This window comes from Sinohyriopsis cumingii, unplaced genomic scaffold (genome assembly GCF_028554795.1).
Source record: "Sinohyriopsis cumingii isolate HCF-2022 unplaced genomic scaffold, ASM2855479v2 utg001397l, whole genome shotgun sequence".
Taxonomy (NCBI): domain Eukaryota; kingdom Metazoa; phylum Mollusca; class Bivalvia; order Unionida; family Unionidae; genus Sinohyriopsis; species Sinohyriopsis cumingii.
Window position 1 is genome coordinate 4,386,148 of NW_028315993.1, and position 6,000 is coordinate 4,392,147.

Consider the following 6,000-nt stretch of genomic DNA (forward strand, 5'->3'; position numbering starts at 1 on the left):
TCTCTGTCACTGTTGTGTTTGACCCTCTACCATCATTGTCCCTAGACAATCCCACCATGTTCAATTTCCCTTGACGCTAGACAGTCCCACGATTTTTCTCCATATTCAATTCCCCTTGACGCTAGACAGTCCCACGATTTATTCCCATGTTAAATTCCCCTTGTCCCTAGACAAGCCCAAACTCTATTCCCCCCATGTTCAATTCCCCTTGTCCCTAGACAAGCCCAAACTCTATGTTAAATTCCCATTGTCCCTAGAGTTGCCCACGATTTTTCTCCATGTTAAATTTCCATTGTCCCTAGAGTTGCCCAGGGGTCTTTTTAATGCTAAGCCCCATTGTCCCTAGGGTGCCCCACTTAACTACTCACGGGGATGTTGAATGGTAGAAGTGATGTGTTGGATAGTATGTTTATGAGATTTAGTTCCTTAGTTTATTCTCTACCACTTTCTACTGATAGTAGGTGTGGAATTTAAGAATTACACATACAGTGTGTAACAAGCTTGTAATGTATGTATGTATGTGTGTGTGTGTGTGTGTGTGTGTGTGTGTGTGTATGACTGACTGACTTTTTTTATTTCCTCTTCAGAAGAGATTTCATTCAGTTAATTTTTCGTTAATACAGAAAAGATAGGAACATAGCTTGACATTAATGGACTTACAGCACACACTATATATATATATATACATACATATATGCACATGCATATATATGAATACTAGACACATACACACACACATATATACATATATACACACATACATATAGACACACATATACACATATACACAAATATAAACATATATGCATATATATATATATATATATATATATATATATATATATATATATATATAAAGAAACGTAAAGAAAGCGCAATATCATTAGCTGAATAGCTGAACCAAACGGATGCAGACTCGATTTCACAGTGGGCCTCTAATGTGCATCATAGACAATGCAGAGTGGGCCTCTAATGTGTATCATAGACAAGGCAGAGTGGGCCTCTAATGTGCATTATAGTCAAGGCAGAGTTGGCCTCCAGTGTGTATCATAGACACGTAAGAGTGGGTCTCTAATGTGTATCATAGACACGGCATAGTGGGCCTCTAATGTGTATTATAGTCAAGGCAGAGTGGGCCTCTAATGTGTATTTTAATCAAGGCAGAGTTGGCCTCTAATGTGCATCATAGACACGGCAGAGTGGGCCTCTAATGTGTATCATAGACAAGGCAGAGCGGGCCTCTAATGTGTATTATAGACACGGCACAGTGGGTCTCTAATGTGTATCATAGACAAGGCAGAGTGGGCCTCTAATGTGTATTATAGCCAAGGCAGAGTGGGCCTCTAATGTGTATTATAGTCAAGGCAGAGTGGGCCTCTAATGTGTATCATAGACAAGGCAGAGTGGGCCTCTAATGTGTATTATAGTCAAGGCAGAGTGGGTCTCTAATGTGTATCATAGACAAGGCAGAGTGGGCCTCTAATGTGTATTATAATCAAGGCAGAGTTGGCCTCTAAGGTGTATCATATACACGGCAGAGTGGGCCTCTAATGTGTATCATAGACAAGGCAGAGTGTGCCTCTAATGTGTATCATAGACACGTAAGAGTGGGTCTCTAATGTGTATCATAGACACGGCATAGTGGGCCTCTAATGTGTATTATAGTCAAGGCAGAGTGGGCCTCTAATGTGTATTTTAATCAAGGCAGAGTTGGCCTCTAATGTGCATCATAGACACGGCTGAGTGGGCCTCTAATGTGTATCATAGACAAGGCAGAGCGGGCCTCTAATGTAGCAGCAGCAGAGAGGGTGAACAGACCACTTAGGGGAATGGTCACCCTTGTGTTTTACCAAAAAAAATAGTGACCACTCATAGAGGTCAATTACCACGTCTACGATTATTGTTTGTCCCAAACAGAACCGTAGACGCCCTTCTCTGCTGCTATCAGTCTTGGGAATCATCATCTGAATCATGGGAATCTTCATCTGTTTCATCTTCATCTGAATCTTCGGAATTTGTTCTATGTTTCAAGTAATATTCAAGTTCTGATGGTGGTTTTTCTATTTTGGGATTTATGTTTTTTCTGTGTTTATAATATATCATCAAACTTCTGTATTCCTCTTCTGCTGATATTAATTAAATTATTATGTTATAATAAAATGGTACATCCAGAATCTCATACTGCAAGAACAGCACGAGAACGATTAGAAACAATTAAAAAATTTCTTCCTGTCAGAGACTCATTTAGAAAAAATCTGCAAGCGCAGCAAGAATCAAAAGTTGAGTACGAAGAAGACACTAAAAAACTATTTAAACCCGTCACTGCAGCTACTAAGAAAGCTGCATCGGCTGTTGAAAAAACTATATGGGGAGATATTGCGGAGGAAGATGAGAAGAGGAAAAAGGGTATTTTTCCGGTATTAGAACAAACTGCAGTGCAGGCTGAAAAAACAGCAAGAAGAACCAAACAAACAAAGAAGATTTTACGAGACCTTCCAATTGACATAGCTGCAGCTCAGCCTCCACGTGTTGATGAGGAAATACGTGAACGTATTGGAGAACTTCGTGCTGAAGTCGCCGATGTGAGAAAAAAACTTGCATCTGAACCCAAAACAGCAGAAGAGAGCTTAAGATTAATTGCAAGATTTAACGAAGGAGTTGTTGAGGAAATTAGAAACACTGAAAGAGAGAGATTACCTGAGTTGATATCAAAAAATATATCTAATAAATCTAATTTTTTAAAACCCGGTCATGAAAAAACAAGTGATGATAATTTCATTAAATGGATATATCGCGTATATTACAACAGAAAACAAGCTAGAGGTCAAGAATTTAAAAGACTTAAAGAAGAAGTAGAAAGACTTAGAGGGAGACGGGAACAACTAGAACAAGGAGAGTCCTTCCAGTATCAGCTTCCTCCACCTCTGCAACAAATAGAACAACAACAACAATCTTCTTCGCCACAGCAAGGGTTGATGTCGAAAATTAAAAAGGCTAAAGAGTCACTTAAATCACCCTTCTCGAAGAAAATTTCTGCACCGAAAATGACATTTACACCGACAGGTTCACCACATGGATTTCGAGAAGGTGACTCACCCCCGGCCACCACTGAAGTACTTGCTCCGGTAATGCAACCACCAGTATTTAAAACACCTCAAGATGAACCTAAAACAGGATCTGGTTTATGTCCTGATAATATCATCAATGACGTGTCACGGTTAGAAGTTCTCATAGGAGGAAAACGAGCTGGAAATAATTCACCAGAAATAACCAATGAAGCAGCTGATATTTGTCGGCGACTATTTCAAGGTGGTATCATGGATATCGGCGTTTACCGAGAACTTATTGATGAGCTCGTTGATGACTAGTTGTTAGATAAATGGTAAATAAAATAAGATGATTGTGCATGATAATCATCGTAAATCCACACAGGTTAGAGCGGTAAACTCACGATTACCAATCTATAGTGTTATTTACGGAGATGGACTTGGTGATGTTATTCGGGGATTATTCACGAGGATAGCTCCCAAAGTAGCACCTGTTGCAAAACAATTATCGATGAAGGCTATTGATATTGTTCGTGATAAAGCTCCTGGTGCAATTGTCAATGTTGCTGGTAAGGCGTTCTCGGCGATCAAAGAAAGATTATCACGATTATTGCGACGAAAACAACAACCACCGGTGAAACTGGCAAGTACTGAGGTGATGCCCGCAGATGTTAGTAAAATAATAAATCAGGCTGCAAATCAAAAACTAGCGGCGTTAGCAGATCAAGGACTCGGTGAATCTGGAAATAATATCTCAAGTTTGATATCAGGAAGTGGAACTTCCCGAGGTGGAATTTCCCGAAGGCGGTGATCAACGTGTTAGACGAAAAATAATTATAATAAAATGTTCAAGCGCGTATCCGACACAGCATTTGACATGGAAGCACCCGTCCTTAAGGATGAATCTGTACGTGATTATCAATTTTATTCCTATGACGCAAAACAACCAGATCAACGTGGAAGAATTGAACTACAAGTTCATGACACAAGTAGATACTTTTTACCCGCTGATGCCTTTCTTGAGGTAGAAGGTACAATTATAAAAACGGATGATACTAATTACTTAGATCCAGTAAAAATTGGTTTTGTCAACAACGGGATCATAGCATTATTTAGTGGCGCCACATACATGATTGATGGAAAAAATATTGAATCAATTCAGAATGATGTCGACGTTGCTACAACAATAATTGGTCTGGCGAGATATTCTGATGATTATACAAGATCAGCAGGTCCCACAATGATGTTTGTGAAAGATAACTCCGATAACCCTGAAAATGATCCGTATAATATAAGACGACCAAGAAATTTTGCTGATACGGGTGATGCTGATGTGTGGCCAGTAGTTCGTGGTTCTAATGAAAATTTCAACTTGGGATTTGCAGCACGTAGAAATATGTTGCTAGGAGGCAATAGAGGTTTTTCATGTACAATTCCACTATCGCATATTTTTGGATTTTGCAGGAATGTTAAAAAGGTTATTTTTGGAGCTAGACACACGGTTGTTCTTGTAAGAAAGAACGATGATAATGATGCTCTGTGGAGACCCGTTGGTGATGCTGGTAAAGTAATATTATCAAAACTTTCATTGTGGATGCCGGTAATGACTCCAACGATCGCAGAAGAACAGCGATTAATTTCTTTCATGGATGCAGGTGGTAAATCCTTGTTGTCATGGTTAACAACAAGCACAGATAGTATGCAAACTAACGTTAACGGTCAGTTTACATGGCATATAGCATCACAACAGGGTGTTTCTGCACCACGACATATTTTTATTGCGTTTCAGAACCGTAATCGTTTAAACTCACAAATTCACTCTCATATGATATTTGACCAACTAGGTCTCACAGATATTTCTTTACGGATAAACGGACAACAAGAACCAACGGAGAATATACAACTAAATTATGCATTAAATCACATAGGACGTGCATATCATCGTTTGATGTCATTTATGGGACGTGATCAAAATGTTGATACCGGGTTGCAAATATCACAACTAGATTTTAAAAACTTGTACCCGATTTATTATTTTTCATTAGAACATCTTGATCTATCAAAACAATCTGTCGTTGATATACATCTCAAAGCAACATTAAATACCGGTGGTGTTGATTACAGAGCGATCGCGGTCATACTTAGCGACAAGGCCATGTTACTTGAAGGTGGCAGTGGTCGAATGAGGGTCGTTGATGCACCGGTGGAAAATCTTTAATCGTGCTATTTAGAAAAACATATTTTATATAAAAATGTCGTATGGTCATGTTAATGTTACTCTGACCCCGGGTCAGGTAAAAAAGCTTCAATCAAAAACCGCCAACAAATGCGGAACTAAAATATCACTAAAACGAGATCAGATTAGTGGTGGTCCAAACAAATTATCGTTGACAAATAATCAGATTAAACATTTCAATAAAGCCCTAGAATCAAAAACTGGAGTTCAATTCCATCTCTCCCCGAGCGCCATCAAAGACATGGTTAAAACGGGTGGTATATTCCCACTACTTGCGGCCATTCCGGCATTACTAGCTGCGGCTGCTCCAGCCTTAAAAGCGGCCGCGTTAGGTGCTGTTGGAACAGCCGCTGGAATGGCTCTAAAGAAAGCAGTAGGAAAGGGGTACAAAAAAAAGGAACGCGGTCTAAGATTACCGGGATCTCGTTGGGGGAGAGGCCTAAGGCTTCCAGGGTAAATTTCGTTAAACGTTCCAGCATCAAATTTTGATTTACTTGATGCTGCTAAAAAATTAAAAATATCCGCCTTTAGAGGTGTTTTTATGCGAGATCAATTACCGAAACAACCAAACAAACTAGAAACAGGTATTATTAATCTTGACAAACGTTCCGGACCCGGTACTCATTGGGTATCATACGCGGTTGACCCGCGTGGAATTGTTTATTTTGATTCGTACGGGTTAGCTCCACCTGTTGAATTTATCAAGTATGTCGCACC